The sequence below is a fragment of the Pan troglodytes genome, chromosome 1, assembly GCF_028858775.2.
Source record: "Pan troglodytes isolate AG18354 chromosome 1, NHGRI_mPanTro3-v2.0_pri, whole genome shotgun sequence".
NCBI classification, from domain to species: domain Eukaryota; kingdom Metazoa; phylum Chordata; class Mammalia; order Primates; family Hominidae; genus Pan; species Pan troglodytes.
In genome coordinates, this window is record NC_072398.2 from 54,686,309 (window position 1) to 54,705,763 (window position 19,455).

The 19,455-nt window shown below is 32.6% G+C and overlaps 1 pseudogene; it reads left to right on the forward strand.

Moving 5' to 3' along the window:
* Positions 1-895: 895 nt before the first annotated feature.
* On the forward strand, positions 896-996 carry LOC112207057 (U6 spliceosomal RNA; annotated as a pseudogene).
* The last annotated feature ends 18,459 nt before the right edge of the window (positions 997-19,455 follow it).

Below are 19,455 nucleotides of genomic sequence, written 5' to 3' on the forward strand. Positions count from 1 at the left end.
TTTGCTAGCTTCCAGTGTTCCTTCTATAGCTTAGTCACCTCTCTCAACCTTCATGGAATTGAAGAGCATTAGGGCTTTGCTCTGGATTAGGCTTTGGCTTAAGAGAATGTTGTGGCTTGTTTGATCTTTTACCTAGGCCACTCAAACTTTCTGCATATCATCAATAAGACTATTTCATTCTTTTACTATTCCTTTGTTCATTGAAATAGCAACTTTAGTTTCCTTCAAGAAATTTTCCTTTGCATTCACAGCTTGGTTAACATTTTTGGAGACGAGGCCTCATTTTCAGCGTGCCTTGGCTTTCAACATACCTTCCTCACAATGGTTAATCATCACTTCTAGCTTTTTATTTACATTGAGAGACTTATTGGAAAACATTGAGGCCATTGTAGGACTAATTGGCCTGACTGAAATATTGTCATGTCTTAGGGAATATGGCAGCCCACAAAGAGGGAGAGTGATGTGAAACTGGTTGATTGGCGGAGCATTTAGTATGCATACAACATTATTAATTAAGTTCACCATCTTACATGGGCATGGTTCATACTGCCCCAACACAATTACAAATGACAGCAACATCTGTGATCAGTCACAGATCACCATAACAAATATAAAACTAATGAAAATATTTGAAATATTGTCAGAATTGCCAAAATGTGACAGAGAGACACAAAGTGAGCACATGCTATTGAAAAAAAAATAGATCATATGGTCTTCCTCCAGACAGGGTTGCCACAAAATTTTAATTTCTTTTTTAAAAAAATGCAGTGATTTCAAAGTACTATAAAGCAAAGCACAATAAAACAATGTATGCTCACATATCAGTAAAGATGGGTTATATTTTTCTGTGTTAATTATTAACTCCAAATCTTAGGGCTTTAAAACAGTAAAGAGTGCTTACTTTGATGGTATATACAAAAATGTGAATGATATAGAGAATATTAGCAGGGCCCTTGAAGAAGGATGACACAGATTTGTGAAATGTTCCATGTATTTTTGAAATATCACACTGTACCACAAAGTAGGTACAATTATTATGTGTCAATTAAAAAAATAATAAAAGCAAAAAGAAAAATATGAATTTTCATCATTTACAAAAAATATTTATTTTTAAGTTTTCTGGATCTCACTGCTGCACAGTTCAACTAATTATATGTTTTTACGATGTCCTCTTTTGGATAATCAGACTCTTGAAAGAACTCCTTCGAGAAACATGGTCAATAATCATAGAGGGAGGGAAGGAAGACCATGGCCACCAATGCACTGACACCTGAAGGTCCTACTGGAAGTAACTGATGGAGCTTCCAATTGCATTTTACTAGACAAAATAAACAACTTAGCCAAACCTTACATCTGGGGAGTAGTTAGGAGGTACAATTTTACCTCATGCCTAGAAATAAAGAAAAATACAATTTTTGCACATAATAATTCTTACTGTCATCCACCCTTCAACTCATCAAACACCACTTGGTTGATTCTCTTTTCCCCATTCAAAATACACTCATCTCCAAAGAAGAAAAAGAAAAACAAAAAGAAAAAGTTTCTTATAGTGAGAACATTAAGCTCAATGTCGTGGATTTTTGTATAATATGTGGCAGTTTTGATTTAAGAAAATCTCTGCATTAAGCTCAGATGTGGCTTGTTTTGACACAGATTTCTGTGAGTTAAAATGACAAGTTATATTGTACATGCACACACACACACACCCACAGTGCACACCCATGAGAGGAACAGAAACACAATAACAACCACAGAAACTGCCATTTACATGTCAGAGGAAGAGACATCAAAATACCTAAAAAAGAAATTAAGAAAATAATCCCATTTACTATAATGAAAAACAAAAGAATGTATACAGATTCCTCTAGACCTACAAAAGGTTATATCTTGATAAACCCATCGTATAAGTCAAGAACATTGTAAGTTGAGCCCTTCTAAGTCAGGATTGTCAGTATTTAGGAATAAACTTAACAAAGGAGGTGAGTGATGTGTATACTGAACACTATAAAACATTGATTAAAAAAATTAAAGGAGACACAAACAAATGTAAAGATATCACATACTTCTGGATTGAAAGAATTAACGTTATTAAAATGTCTGTACTACAGATTTTACAGATTCAATGCAATTCCTATCAAAATTCTAATAGCATTTTTCACAGAAACAGAAAACAATCCTAAAATTTATATGCAACCAGAAAAGATCACAAATAGTCAAAGAAACTTAAGAACAAGAACAAAGCTGAAGGCATACATTACCTAATTTCAAATAATGTAACAAAGCTATAGTAATCAAAACAGTGTGGTACTGGCATAAAAAAAGACACATGGAGCAACAGAACAGAATAAAGATCACAGAAACAAACCCATATATATATATATATATATATATATATATATATATATCCATTCAACTAATATTCAACAAAAGTGCCAAGAATGCACAATGGTGAAAGAACAGTGTCTTTGTTAAATGCCATTGGGATAACTGGATGTTCAGATGCCAAGTAACAAAATCGGGCCCTTATATTATATCATACACAAAAATCAATGCATAGTGGATTAGACTTCAATGTAAAACCTGAAACTGTAAAAATCCAAAGAAAACATACGTAAAAAGTTCTTTGAATTTTTTTGGGGGGTATAACACCAAAAGCACAGGCAACTAAAGCAAAAATATCTGTGATTACATCAAAACAAAAAGTTTCCACACAGTAATGGAGACAACAATCAGTAAAGGAAACCTATCGAATGGGAGAAAATATTTGCAAATTATATATCCAATAAAAGCCTAATATCTAAAATATATAAGAAAGTTGTGTGTGTATTTATATACGCACACAAAACTCAATAGCAAAATATAATAATAATGACCTGATTTAAAAATGAGGAAAAGATCTGAAGAGATATTTTCCCAAAGAAGACATACAAAAGTCTGACAGGCATATAAAATGGTACTCAACATCAGAGATCATCAAAAAAATGCAAATCAAAATCACAAAGAAATAAGAACTCACAACATTAAGATGGCTTTTATAAAAAAGAAAAAAGATAACAAGTGTTGTTGAGGATGTGGAGAAAAAGGAAATTTTATATGCTGTTAGTGTAAATGTTAATTGGTATAGCCATTATGAAAAATAGTATGAAGGTTCCTTAAAAAGTAAAAAAAAAACCACCATATTTTCCAGCAATCCCACTTTTGGATGTGTATACAATGAAAATGAAAGTAGCATGTTGAAGACATCTTGGGTCACATTTTCATTGTCGTATTATTCATAATAGTCAAGATATGGAAACAGGAATATTATTTTGAAATTATTATACAGAAATATTATTTAGCCCTTAAAAAATCCTGTCAATTGTGACAACATGGATGAACCTGGAAGACATTACGCTAAGTGAAATAACCTGGACACAGAAAGACAGTCCTGCATGATCTTACTGATATGTAGAATCTAAAACAGTCAAATTGAATGTTTGCACAGTGGTTGTCAGGGGTTAGGTGTATGAGAGAAATATAAGGATTTGGGTCAAAAAGTGCAAACTTTCAGTTATAAAATGGATAAGTTCTGGCAATCTAATGTATAGCAGATTGACTATAGTTGACAATAATGTATTTCATACTTGAAATTTTCTAAGATTAGGTTGTAAGAGTTCTCAATGAAAAGGAAAAATGGTTAATACATGAAATGATGTATAGATTAATTAGTTTGATTGCAATGTATATGTATATCAAAACATCACTTTATACACCTTAAATATACACTATGTTTATTTATTAATATCATTTAATATAATGCTTCTGCATCAATTGGAATTATTCTTCTAGGATTCTAATTGCATAAGTAATCTTTTCGGTTTCTCCCGTATGTCTCTCATATAACTGTTCACATTTTCCAACTTTTTGTCTTTTTGTGCTTTAACTGGAAGATTTCTTTAGTATCTCTTTTCTGGTATACTAGAGATAGGATTTTTAGCTGTGTATAATTTGATACCAACTCAAATTTTTAAAATTCTTGTGGAACTAATATTTTTTGTTCCAAAATGTTTGTTTATTTCTTTTTTTGTAATGCTTTTTATTTTTATTTATTTTTATTTTTTTATTATACTTTAAGTTCTAGGGTACATGTGCATGACATGCAGGTTAGTTACATATGTATACATGTGCCATGTTGGTGTGCTGCACCCATTAACTCGTTATTTAACATTAGGTGTATCTCCTAATGCTATCCCTCCCCCCTCCCCCTATCCCACAACAGGCCCCAGTGTGTGATGTTCCCCTTCCTGTGTCCATGTGTTCTCATTGTTCAATTCCCACCTATGAGTAAGAAAATGCGGTGTTTGGTTTTTTGTCCTTGTGATAGTTTGCTGAGAATGATGGTTTCCAGCTTCATCCTTGTCCCTACAAAGGACATGAACTCATCATTTTTTATGGCTCCATAGTATTCCATGGTGCATATCTGCCACACTTAAACTACCATTGGAGTGAACAGGCAACCTACAGAATGGGAGAAAATTTTTGCAATCTACTTATCTGACAAAGGGCTAATAACCAGAATCTACAATGAACTCAAACAAATTTACAAGAAAAAAACAACCCCATCAAAAAGTGGGCAAAGGATATGAACAGACACTTCTCAAAAGAAGACATTTATGCAGCCAAAAGACACATGAAAAAATGCTCATCATCACTGGCCATTAGAGAAATGCAAATCAAAACCACAATGAGATACCATCTCACACCAGTTAGAATGGCGATCATTAAAAAGTCAGGAAACAACAGGTGCTGGAGAGGATGTGGAGAAATAGGAACACTTTTACACTGTTGGTGGGACTGTGAACTAGTTCAACCATTGTGGAAGTCAGTGTGGCGATTCCTCAGGGATCTAGAACTAGAAATACCATTTGACCCAGCCATCCCATTACTGGGTATATACCCAAAGGATTATAAATCATGCTGCTATAAAGACACATGCACATGTATGTTTATTGCAGCACTATTCACAATAGCAAAGACTTGCAACCAAGCAAAATGTCCAACAATGATAGACTTGATTATTTCTTTAGTGAGATTTCAGCTATGCCTGAGAATTTTCAAAAGTGTCACTTATTTTTTTGTTGTATTTAGTGCAGTTATTTAAAAATATTGCTTCTGTAATTGTGTTTTCAATATTTTCCCCTAAAGTTACACATTTACTATTTATGTGAATGCTACATTTACATAATATGCCACAGTAAATTCCCAATTTGTTGCTGGCAAAATTTGATCAGCTTTTTGCCACTGCCTAACCTGGAAGTTCATTTTAGTAAACTACAGAAACAGTTTTCTGACCACAGTCCACTTTGATCACACTCCAATACCATATGTGATCTGTTATTAGCAATCACAGCTCTTCACCACTGAGGTCAACTTCTATTTCACTCAGGATAAACTAGGTTGCACTGTAAGGTATAAATCACCAAAAAGAGCAACAGTTATTTTTCACTCATGCTACATGCATATTACCAGATAAATGGGATTCTAATCTTTTTTTATTTTCATTCCTAGATGCAGACTAGCCAATAAACTACCATTTAGAATCTTGTTGATTGGTATGGCTCCAAGAAAAACATTCTGACAAATTACATACTGGCTCTTAAAAATTCGTCCTGGAAATTACAAATATATTTCTGCTGATATTTTATTAACTAAAACATATTACCTTGCCTAGAAAGTGGTTAAGTTAGGGCATATTATGTGCCCAGGGATAGAAAAATTAGAATGTCTTGGGCACCCTAATTACTACTTAAAATTTTGTGCTATACAGATTTCAAAAGCTAATTTCTGATTCTCTCTCTCTGTCTGTCTCTCTCTCTGTCTCTCTCTCTCTCTCTCTCTCACACACACACACACACAAAATTTCAGGTTAGATATTGTAAAAATAGAAAGACAATGAAATCATCTAAAATAAAACTAAGTCCAATTTTGTAGTCAAAAAGGAGTCATTACATAGGTGCAACACATTCTTTCTCTTTGTTTCTTTCTTCCTTCTGTTCCCCAGTAAACACTATGAAGAACATTTTCTCTTTAGCAAAGATAGAGCAACTTTAATCAGAGCAATGATCTTGGTGAACATATGTAGAAAAGCTAAATGAAATAATAGATGTATATCTTTCAGAGAAATGCAGTGGCAAATAAGGTCTGAGCAAGAAAACACACTGTAGTGAAGAAATCCATATAATGAGGTGCTAACATTCTGAAGGTGATTTTTCCCTAAGTGTGTTTGTTGATTATAATATAGGATGATTCTGAGAATCTATGCAGAAGTCCTAGTCAGGTTATTATAAGCAACAAATGAATCAGCAGAAGATTTGTCTCTTCCATGTCCTGGAGAAATAAAATTTTTAGTTAAGAAATGACAAGGCAGTCAGCATTTGGGGTGGGAGAGAAGCACACGATCTTAGGGATAACAGAAGTGTAGGAAAGTAAGTCAAATACTCTATGAGTTTTCTCCGTTAGACATTTGGTTAATTCTTACACAGTGTAATTACTAAGGATAAGAATCAAAACTGTAAGACACTGAAAGAAAAAAACAAGTTCTCTGCAATGTTAATGATACTGAGGAGTTACATTTGAGTTCAGACTCCACAAGGATATAAACCTTACCAAATGCCATATCAGCTGTAAATTCAGGAGGGTTACTTATGAGAAATGGAGACAGCCAGACACATATTTAAAACATGCTACCAAGCCTCAAATCAGTTTTCTGATTGAATGGAAGTGATATAATAACACTTTATATTTCACACTTTATATTTCTAAAACAGCAACATTTCTGTTGAGGAAAATAATGTCATAGATAAACTTAACAGTTTATCATTGATAATATCTGCTTTCAAGTGATAAATTGCAAGTTACCAAGAAACAGGATCAGGAGTAAAAACAGACAATAGGAACAGACAGATTATCCATTATTTATGTTACAAAAGATAGAGACTGTGTGATTAATCTATTTAAGGAAATAAAAAGAAGCATGCAGATATTTAGTTGATAACTAGACTTTAAATATATATAATTATATAATATATATTATAATACATATTATATATGTATTATAATATATATTATATATTATATATAATTATATAATATATAATATATTATATAATTATATATAATATATATTATATATAACATATAATATATAATATATAATATATATAATATATAAATTATATAATATATATTATGATATATATTACATGTAATATATATAAATATATTTTTAATTTATATAATAATATATAAACTATAATATATATAATAAACTAAATAATATATAAACTATAATATATAATAAACTAAATAATATATAAACTATATTTTCTCCTACATGTACATATATTTCTACATATAGTTTACTTTATAAATTATGCACAGTAAGAGATTAACTAAGATAATAATTACCAATGGAACATTTATAATAACTTTGTGAGTGTGGTCTCTACCTCTACAAAATGTTTTATCGTATTTTACTCACCCTTGTTGTGATGGGTCGATCTGATAACCCAGACAACTGCTAAAAGATAACTGTGTACTAAAATGTCAGGTAGCATACAGTATGGACACTAAACAAAGGGATAATTGACTAGTGGGCAGAACTGAGTGGGATGGTGTGGGATTCTATCATACTACTCAAAAACGCACAATTTGAAACTTATGAATTATTTCTGGAAGTTTCCATTTAAAAGTTTTAGACCATGGTTTACTGCAGGTAACTAACACCACAGAAAGTGAAGGAGGAAATAAGGGGGGATGGGGCGCTACTGTGTATTTTTGACAATCTTACGTTCACTTTGATCTGTATTTCAAATACCTGGTTTATTGTTTACTGGAAAATGAAAAAACACACCTATTAAATTGAATTTCAGTAGCAGCAATTTATTTTGCTTAATCATCCCTGAAAGTTAATTGAAAACTCTGTAAAAAAAAAAAAAAAGTCAGTGATGGATAATATTTTAATTTGTAGTATTGGGGTAAACATCAATTGATTGTAAAGAAAAAATTCTTGGAAAATAACTTGTGAATTAAATGCAAAATGTCAAACAATGGTTATATGTATGCAGAAGGTTTTTCATTTTTTAATCCTTAAAAATACACATAAAAGTGTATGTAACATAAAGATCAGTGTTTAAAACCAATAGCATGTAACATTTTCTAAATTTTTACAATGATAAATAGGTCCTTCTTTAAAATTTAATATACTACCCTTTGGTTTAAAAATGATATGTACTTGGCTTCTGTGAATATATTAGAACATTAGCTAAAATTTGTATACTTGTAAATTCAGTAATATTATCTAAATAAGTAAAACAATAACAACTGTCTTACAGAACTTTCAGTTATTCTTATGAATGGCATAATAGTAAAAAATGCAAAGTCGCAATAATTCTGCATATCTCTTATTTCATAAAATAGTTTCAGTGTATTGCCATAAATGTGCTACTTCAAAACAAGCTATTTAAAATATCCTAGATTGATCCTTTAAGTAATGTTAATTATATGGCTGTAGGTATATTTTTTCAATAACTGATGATATGAGTTATTTACCTGTACTTTTCACCATATAATTAAGGCCCTAATTATAATATTTCACAGAAATATCATTAAAAGCTATGCATTCTCTAAAAATGTTTAAATTGTTTGTGAAAAAATAATTTCAAACATCTATAAAAAGGAGCCATTTGAAAATTGGCAAAGAGCGACAAAAAAGAGCTGCAGAATGCAATCATTTTTTAACTACCATTGTGTGTCACAGAGTTTGTGTGCTTTCCAAAATTTGTCTGAGCTGCCAGCCTGCAAGACATGTTTGCAGGAATTTGGAAAGGAAATCTACGATGTTCTGTATTCTTGTCATGGGCATGAAGAAAGTTTTAAAGAATGAAATTTGATCTACTGCTATACATTTAAATTCAGTAATAACAATTTCAGCAATAACAATTTCAAGCAAAAACTTAACTTTAGGTTTTAGCAATAACAACTTCAAGAAAACTTAACATTGGGTTAAGTAAAAAATGTTATATTTATTTGAATTTCAGTATCATTTTCAAAGTTGTTCTCTTTCTGAAAACTTACTTGAAAGTTAATATTATTTATTAATATTATAATTTTTTCAAGTCATATACTCAATGAATCCCTTTGTTTAAAATATTCTACATTTTAAAAGCAGGTTGTATGGTGAAATGGCATGTAAAGCAGCTCTCATGCTGAAATTACTAATGAATAAAATATAAATTATTGTAACATTTAATAATAATATTGGCTTATTATGTCCAATATGCTCCACTGATTCTGAATACATTTTAACATTTCAAATGATTACTAATAAACAACTAGGTTAAATAAAATTATTCACAAAAATACTTGATTAAAAAGTCATAGACAATAATTATACAGTGTAGAATTATAGAAATAATTAATCACTTAGTAATTTTCCCTAGTTGGGGCAAGCCACAAAATAAAATATGTAGAAGACAAAATCTATGATTCCTGAGGGTTAAAAACTGTCTAACATTCTTCTTTCATTAAAGATAAAATGAATTGCATAAGAGAACTCTGAGGAAGGTCAAAATCATACATTTTGAGGAACTGAAACTAATTTTAACTTAGAGTGATATTATCACCAACTGGATACTCAAATCTGTACTTCACATATACATTTACATTTTCATTTCTACTTAAGGTTTGATATAAGTCCATTACCTTTAGCAAGAATGGTCAAATATGTTAATTTGACCAACTCTCATAGAACCATTCCCATAAAAAATACCAATGCAGAATTTGTCTATACCTTTAAAAAATTTAATTAACTACATGAATAGTATAGCCCACTGAGGGATAAACCAGATCTTTCTGTTTTACTAATAAGAATTAATTTTTGTAATGTAATTTTATTCTTATAATAGATAGCTACATGCAATAATAATTTGCTAACTATCTAGCTAGTAGCTATCGATTGATTTATCGACTTATCTATCATCTGTTCCATTTTCCCAGCTTATGGCAGATAGCCCTTACTTCTCAAAATCCTTTGGGAATTGCCTCGTTGGAAAGAACATCCTCATTAAAGGGCATGTTCCTTTCTCAGGTTGGCCTTTATCCAGTAGCTGATCTATTTGAGGTAAAAATGTCTTGATTTTTTTCCCTGTTTGGGAAAACTTCGAAGAATAATTCCTGCTTCAGAGTTTCTTGTAGGGTTGGCGGAGGCTTTAACTGAGAATTCCATTTCAGAGTTCCCAGGGAAATCAAACCAAGAGACCAAAACTTGTAGTGTAGACTAGTAATTATCACACTACATAATAAGTTCTCAGTGACTATCTACAAATGACCAATTAAGAGTTCTAACTGTGTGCCTAAGAATAAACACACTAGTGCCTGGTTTATGTCTTATAATTTTTTGCATGTTAGATACACATTTAAATAATCAGCTAAACACTTTAAGAGACAAGATTGTTAGGCAATATTGTATAGATTAGTGATGTATATTTCTTCCTGAAGAGCACTGAAGCTACTGCCATAAAATAGGAGACCGTAATGTTTTGATTAATTTTCTTATAGCTTGAAAGCATAGATTTTTTAGCACATGTCATCACAATCAGATAGTTCCTTTTAAAAAGCACTTGAACAATGGCATAGTGACACGCAAGCATGCTTCAGAGAAAAAGGCAAATTTTATTTTAGCAACTTTATTATTGTAACTTTTCACTGAGCACTCAAAATACTATTTGGCTGAATCATTAAAGTGGTGTCACGTTTTTATTATTCTGAAAAGAAGCTCTTCATTCCAGTTATGAAAAGAATTTACAAAGTAAAACACAAAGTCTTTGACAAACACCAGAGTATTCTAATGAATATTTAAGGCTGCACCTGAGTAGATAATTCCAATTTCTATACTATGAGTGCTACAGATATTATTATTTGTTAATGTAAACCAAACCTTTTTTTGAACTGATTAAATATATTTTACGTGTAAGTATTAAATGTGTACTTGAATTCTGGAAAACATATGGAAGTCCTTAATGTTTTTCACATCTTACTAGGCATGGGGAATAAAGATGAATAGAACGTACTACTTGTCTTTCAGAATCTCAATTCAGTAGGGGAAATTCCCCTAATTAGTATACTGAGATTAAATGAGACTTTTCTGCTTCCCACTTCCTCCTTGTTTTGGGGGTCCCCAGCTAAATTGAGGTTCCAGTGCAGAAGTACAAGAGTGGCTAGCAAACCTGTCCTAACAAGAAATGAAGGGGAACTGGACATGGTGTTTTCTGGTATGACTTTCATGGAATACTTCGTTTACCTGGCAGACGGATTCATGTCTCTTTGTCTGACCTATGACCATGGCATCTTTCATCAGGGAAACTTGATACTGGTAAATGCCCTCGTGACTCTTGTCTTTCCCATGTCAGTTTACACATGCTTGATTACTTCTCTGGTGCTGGGAGCCTGACTCTGTGGTACCCATCTCCAGCATTTTGGAAAACAGCAGCCTGGGGTAGTCCCTTGTTCTTTAAATAAAGGGTACAAATTCAACACAACACCACAGTAGGAAGCAAGTTAAAAGATTTTTACTTTCAAACCCTGGGCAAGTAGGACATAGTCATGAGGGCAGTCTCCATTTTGGGTCATGAGAGGCAAGAATGAAGAGTGAGCAGAGGGAGAGAGAAGCATGTAGCCACTAGCAATATACGTGTGTATACACATATTTACTCTATAAATAAATAAATAAATAAATAAATATATATATATATATATGAGAGTAGGGTGTGGGACAGTTTAAACGGCAGGAGCAAACACTTAAAATGTCCATTTAAAGGAAGGGTTAGGAAAGCAGGGAATCAAGTCTGCTCATGGGAAAGGTGCTTCTAAATTCTTATCTGTGGCCACTGACTTGAGCCATGAAGGTGTGCTGCAAACCTGGAAACTGTTTTAAGGGTGACTAAGCCCATTTCCTGTATGAGAAAATTAAACTTATATTTCAAATAGATTCCAAGGCAACATAAAATTATAAAAATTCACTACACTCCTTCTCTAGAGTCAAGCATAAATCAAATTAAGGTGAGCTATAGACACTTTTAGCATAAAAATCATACTAAAGATGCTCAAAGGATTACTAAGCAGGGTAGATTGTTAAAAATCTGATTATCTTGAGTCTTGACCAGAGAGAGAATCTAGTGGAAGTGACACTGATAGAAAAGGGCAGACAAATCAATATTGATTATTTAAGTGTTCTCGTTGTCTCTTTAAAGATGTGTAATGCACATCTCAAACCCAACTAACTAAGTTTTTTAAATGTTCTTCCAGATGCTTCGGTTTTTGCTTAATCTAAGGAAATTCTGTTTGTGGCACTGAATGTACTACCCTCATCCTACTCAAGATAATGTATTACTTTGTGGCATTATCAAACAATTTGTAAGTTTTATCTGTCTAGTTAGTATAAAGTGATAAGAGAACACATAAGAAAGGTATTGAACTTAAAGGTTTTGAGCAGGTCACTGAAAGGGAAAAAAAAATTAAAGTTAGGCCTTTAAAGAGGACTCTCTTTTTTCTAATTGAACTAAGTGATAAACTTATTTCTCAGGCAGAGGCTCCAGCATAAACAAAGAGAGGTCAGAAAAATGCTTTCCAGAAACACCAACTGTCAGAATTGTAAGGCAAGTGTGTTATTCTAAGGCTGCAGTATCTGAGAAGGAAACTCAAATGATAGTTTGGTGATAGATTACAAAGGGCTGACATCTTCAATTACTTAGCCCTGGAACATTTGCCAAAAGCCCTATACCAGTCACCTTCTGCATTTTCATCTAGAGCTCCCTGATGGGAGGATAGTTTGCAATCCAGTCTAATGGCAAATTGCTTGAGTCAGCACAGACATGGAGTGCAATGAGCATGAGTAATTCACTTTTCTGAGACAACAAGTATAGAGCAAGGTTAAGGAGTGGCGGAAAGCTTCAGAGTAATCCTCCAGCCATCATGGACATGGACCATGGTTGCTACCAGGGGCATTTGTGTTTTAAGTGTCAAAGGAACACTGTGCAATGGCCATGTAATATTCAGTGAGGGGTTGAGAAGGAAGGGGAAGGGGTAGAGGCTTTGGGAAGTACAACTTTAGGAACAGCCCTGATTCTCCAGCTTTGCATACTCCATCTGTCCCTTTGCAGCTTACTATGTTTATCATATTGTCTAGTCTGTCTTGGGATTCTTCTAATTTTACTCTGGCTTTTTAAAGATTTTTTTTTCATTTCTCTTTTATAGTCTTCTTTCATAAAGAAAATAATCTCATTAAGTTAAATTTTAATTCATTTAAAAATAATGATCACAATTGTTATTTCTTCTGTGGCAACAATTTTAAGTTTTGCTGCTTTTCCCCCCCTACTCTTGTTCCTTTCAGTTTTAGCACTTCTGCATTGATGCTTTAACAGGCCCTTATTTATTCTTCACCATGGAGAAAGATTTTCAATGAACAGCAGTTTTCACAGGGTGTGTGCGAGACTAGAAGCGTAAGGGAGAGGTCCAGGATAGATGACTTTCACACTCCAATGTTCTCTTCTGGCTGCCCTAGAATACGGCTATTTGTGAGAGTCTTCTTGCAGCCTGCCCTCATGCATCCTGAACAAACAAACTGCACAAAAGAACTTTTGTCCCCTGTATAGTCACCCCAGGCTCTATGCCTACTGTAAACAAAATATACCATTTTTGATCTGAAAATGTGTCCATCACTGTTGGGAAATATACATTATGTGAACACTTGCCAAAATGTGCTGCTGTACTTTCCAAAGACAACTCTTCCTCTCCCATCTGCTCTACCCCTTTCTTAGCTGCTATTGTCAACCTTTAGATTTATTTCATAGTTGGTGGGTTATATATTTTTCTTAGTCTTACTCAAATTAGATTCTATGTTTAATGTTTCATTTTCCTTATTGCTTTAGGGTGGCTTTCCGGAGGAAAAAGGAAAAGTGATGATTTTTATAGTTATGTTATCATTGGAAGTCCCTAGTTAAAATTTTTGTTGGCTTAATCTCTTTATCCTGAGAATTATGTGCTAAATCTTTGACTGTGATTGTAGGTTTATGTTTTCATTTTTCAAATTCTTTGTATATATATTTTGAGGCTACATTATTAGATACATAGAGATTCATGACTCTCTTTTTTGATGAATTAAAATTAATTAGAATTGTTATCTATATGCCAAATTGTTAAGTTATACTTCCATTAAACCATTAATGCTCTTTTGGTTAAATCTATTTTATCTTAGATGGCTACTCATACATACACCAGTATGCCTTTTCTATGTTTTTATTGTCTAACTTTTGGTTTTATTGTCTTTAAACCAGTAAATCAACTCATTTTACTTTACTAAAAGAGTTGCTATGTTTGAATATGTGTTAACATATCATCTTTTTTTCTGTAACTTATTATTTTTTTCTCTTTTCTATACTTCTTTTCCTCCTCCTTTTCTTCTCTCTATTCCCACTGTGCTAATTAAAACTTACATCCCTAAATACTGAGGTTTATATCTGGATCCAGCTCTTCCCAAGATATTACAATTTTAACTTTGTTCCTCACCTTTATATGTTCACTTCTCTCTTCTCATTTAATATGGGTAAATTCTCCTATTTCATTGGAACTTGTGAATATATATCCACATTTAATTTCATTGTGATTTTTGTCCAGAATTTGAGATATTAGACAGAGATCTCTAAATAAAAGAGAGATGATACATACATACATACATATATACATAGATATAAAGTGAAGAGACTATGATAGAGAAGAAAATCAAAATTTTAATTTATATTTTTAAAAAGTTAGAAATAAACATATTGCATCAATTATTACTGAATTTTGAAACGTCATAGTCACAAAACTTTTAACAGTTATTTAATTAATGGTAAAAAGTATTCTTTTTTACCATTCTAATTCTACAAAGAAAAACATTTTAATCTCAAATCTATTCAATCTTCTAGACTTCTAAACTACTTTTTATATTACAATGTTGAGTGGAACTCTTTCTGTGGCCAGTAGGGTCTAAAGTTGTACCCAACATTTTAAAGATGGCCACACACAGCTAGGCAAGCTGCCTCATCCAAATGCTTCACCAACATCTTCCTGCTTAGGCCGTTTTTTTGTAAAGAAGACTAAATGTGAAAATGGAGACAAGGTCAGAGTTGGGAGAACTGAGTGTGGTGGGAAGTGTTATGGCTCTTCTGGGCTGAGGCAACAATAAGCAAATAGGCTTATCTAGATGCTAATCAATATAAACACCTACAGATTTAACTTTGGGAACATATTTTATTAGATATATTGATGTTCAATTCTAGTACCATCAACTTTCTACCTCAATTCTCTGTGCACTTACCATCTTCCTATAATCTCATATATTTTACTTTCACTGTCAGATATGTTACATGCAGATCTCCTGGGTTCAAAGAATCCCTATAAGTGCTAATGGTGAAGCGTTCAATGACAGGAACTTCTCAGGATGAGAACTTTGATAGTCACCCCGTAGGTGACTTTCAAATGCTTTGTATTCCTGATTAATATTATGGAATTTTCATCTGTTACTCTATCAGAAATTTAAAGAAGTGTTTACACACAATTTTAGATAATACTCAACAACAGAATACATTTTGTAACCCTAGGCAGTGATCAGGAAAAATAATTTTTTAACAGTTTTTAGCTTTCAGTTATAATCCTTTATGATGTTTCTACCTTTCAATTGACTGTTAAAAAAAAAACAATTTTTTTAAACAACCTTACTTAAGCGGATCACTTAGCTCCTTAAAAGTTAATATGTATATTAGATTCCTATTGCTGCCATAATGAATTCTTAAGCCATAATAAAAATAAGAACTTTGAGGAAAATATATTTTCTGATGTATTAGAAATTCAGCCTAACTTGGAAACATAGCATTGTTTTGTTTTAATGTAGTTTATGTAAAACATATGGCAACACAGCTGTTTACAAACTTCTCTCCCTTGAAAAACTGGATAAAAATAAAAGACTTTTGGTAATGCACTTGGGGCTGGAGGCAAACCCAACAGGGATATGTTTAGAATAAAGCCATACAACTGAATGTTTATATCAGGAAGTTAAACTTAGTAATTTAATACATATTTTTGTGGTGTAGATAAATCACCTGTAATTGAACCAGAGTAGAGGCCTATTTTTCCCCCTCCTATCCCTCATCCGTAAAATATGGGACCACTCCCAGTACTTCAAGCAACATAATTACAGGAAAGTAAATGACTATTTTGCCTGAGGCCAGGCACTGAGTTGGGGTGAGGGAAATGGAGTGATTTGATTGGGACTATAAGATAATGAGGAAAAGGAAAAAAATTCAAGAAGGCAGAGGCTGTTGCACACTCTAGAAATAAAGTTTAGTGAGGACATGTATGTAGAAGGGCATGTAGGACCCATAGTCTACATTAAAGTGTATTTCACCAATGAATTGTTTAACATGAGTTGAAGAGAAGAGAGAAATCACTCTCAAATTCTCACCCATTGACCCTAAATAGGTTGGACTAGAAAACTTAAACCAGAAACAACTATTTATATACTCTGATCAGAAGTAACCTGCCAACTGTATGAACTTTTTTGGTTGTGTCATAGACTTTACCATGTAATCCGTCCACAATTAAAAGACCAGAACTTATACATATAAGCCAGCTCTTATTTTTTTTATTGCAATGCAATCACTATTAATCCAGGTAGAAATTTTCTTAGAAGGTCTAAATAATAGGACAGCTCCCTCCATAAGAAGATTGACTGCTGGAGTGGATTAAAAGCTTTCAGAGAAATCCTCTGCTCATTTATATTAGAATGGGAGAATTTGATTTTCCTTCCAACAGAAATTGCTGTTTTATCCAGTTTGCATTTCTAAAGGGCATCCTAAAATATCGTTGACTTTATGCCATTCAAATATTATGAAACATTTATTCAGCTTAATTTTATAGCTTATCTTCTGATGTTCTCAAACATTATTTTTTATTTAAAATTGCAATAAAAGTCTTTTATTAAAATTTTACTATAAAATAATAGTCTATAAACTACATTTTACATGAACTATGCATCTATTAATTTTCTTTTTCAAATTATGTCTATTTGGAAACTGATTTCATAAAACTACAAGTCACTTCATGTGTCTTCCTCTCCAGAATTCATATTTTGTCATTATCTAAAAATCTTAAGTATATTAAAGTCAAGTAATCGTAATACTTATGTAATTATCACACTTGTTTTATGTACACCTTCAAACTTTAGAAAGTAGTAAAAGTTTTGGCATAGGACCAGGACACAGGCCTCGATCAAATAGTTTGACGTGAGGATAACTCATAAGTAAATTGAGCAGATACCAAATAAGTCTAAAATGGACATGAGGATAAAGAAAGTTGTATTTTTTTACTGTTTTCTGTGTTCTATGTATTTTTTAGAATGTAATACAATTGTATGTAATCATAACCACATTTATTTTCCTTTCCTCTGTTTTTTATTTGGGGTTGGCGGCAGTGAGAGGGGGAAGTTGAGTGCTAAGGAGTGTGTAAGCACAGTTGACATGCTGAAGTATCTAAGACAAAAAACTCTGTTTCACATCCCAAAGTTGAGTCTCAACGGGAAGAGCCTAGTTCATATTTAGTTCCATCAGAAAACCTTGCTGTGTTTGTGGAGAGTCATAGATGAAACGGGTAGCCCAGGAAGTTCAAGCTTGAATATGAAGCCTATTTATGTCCTTTGTTTATTCACAGTTTCCCAGTTTTGGGAGGTTACTCCTCCATTCCCAGTCCTGAATCTGTAGAGTCTCAGTAAATATTTATTAACTGAATGAATAATGTCTCCATTTTAGGCACTGTCAAAGAGATTGGGTAATGATAAATTATTATTGTAATCAGATGTCAACTATGACAACAAAATTGTTTTTTTAGATGTGCTGTTCTTACTTGAGTGTATTATAGAGTCGCTGGCAGCCTGTATGCAACTTTTGATATGTGCATTGCATTAGAAATCAGGCCTAGTGAGCAGGGAAAATAGTAGGGACTGCAATATAGCGTAACCGTATTGCTTGAGATTTATATCAGTTCTTCAATTCTGGCTACAACTTAGTCTGCTGGAAAACTGATATCTCACCAGCATCCCACAGGACATCACAATGGTTCACTACCTTAATGGAATTATCCTTATGGAACTCTCAGAGAAGAGAATGACAAATATTTGTTAACTATCTTAGTAAGATGCATTTCCAGGATCGAAAATTACTCTTGGCTTGCTGCCAGACACTGATGGAGACTATATGTCTATCATGAGGTGACATGTGACAATAAACCCCAACTGCTCATTAGGAATTGGGAATAATCTAATCCACAAAGTTATAAAGTAAGATATTCCTGGAATCATTTCCTTATCAAGTAGTTCTGGTCTATATACACCTAGGGTAAGAATGGGCAAAATCCAAGAAAGTTACATGAACAGTTTGTTCACATTTCCAAAATGCTTAATAATGTCAAACTGCTCTCCTTTCCTCAACCCACAGATACGGTCTCTTGGAAGGGTGTGTGTTCACTTTGATGGTTTAACATGCAATATCACCATTTTTTTTCTTGTTTTGTGATTCAGTATATCCAATGGTGTTCAGTCTCTATGGGAGGTCATGTTTTCTATTGAGCTTCAGTCATGCCTGAAAAAAGGGCATAGAGGAAACCACTACAGTTTTAATGCAAAGTTACATCCTTTCAACAAGTACCATGTAACAGGTGTCCTTGCTTAACAGTGAATTTTCCCTCACTGATGTTGATCTATCCACTACCACTAATGAGTAGCCAATATTTTATGACAGCAACTAAAAATAATACCTACCTTAAACAAAGAAAGAAAACATTGCTTGCTTTGTAATAATAGATTAGATGTAGAATTAGCAACATGGATAGATCTTAAGAAAATTCTTACTGCAAGAAATATGAGATATATAACAAAACAAATTTTACTGGAACAGCAACAAAAATACGCACAATCATAAATATCCTCCTTTTGTAAGAGTATAGTCTTATAAAAATACATATTAAATACATAAAATTTGTTACTTTCATATGGGGAGAGGATAGTGGGAGATGGCTACAAAATTGAGTCAATCAATGAATGAATGAATCAACTAAATATTAAAAATCAAACACAGACCTTGCATAGACTCTGGTGATTAAAAGGTGCTATGAACAAATTGTCTCAATTTGTGTGTCTGATGCTTAAGGAAAAAAAATCAATAAGATACAATTTGTTTTAATAAAGAAAAAGTGCCAGTTCAGCAATGAAATAGTAAATATGAGGGAAGGAAGTAGGATATGACTTCAGAGAGATAGACAGTGTTCCGTTTATGTGGGTTATGGTAAAAAAGTGAATTTTATTTTTTCATTCTAATTTCAGTGTGATCT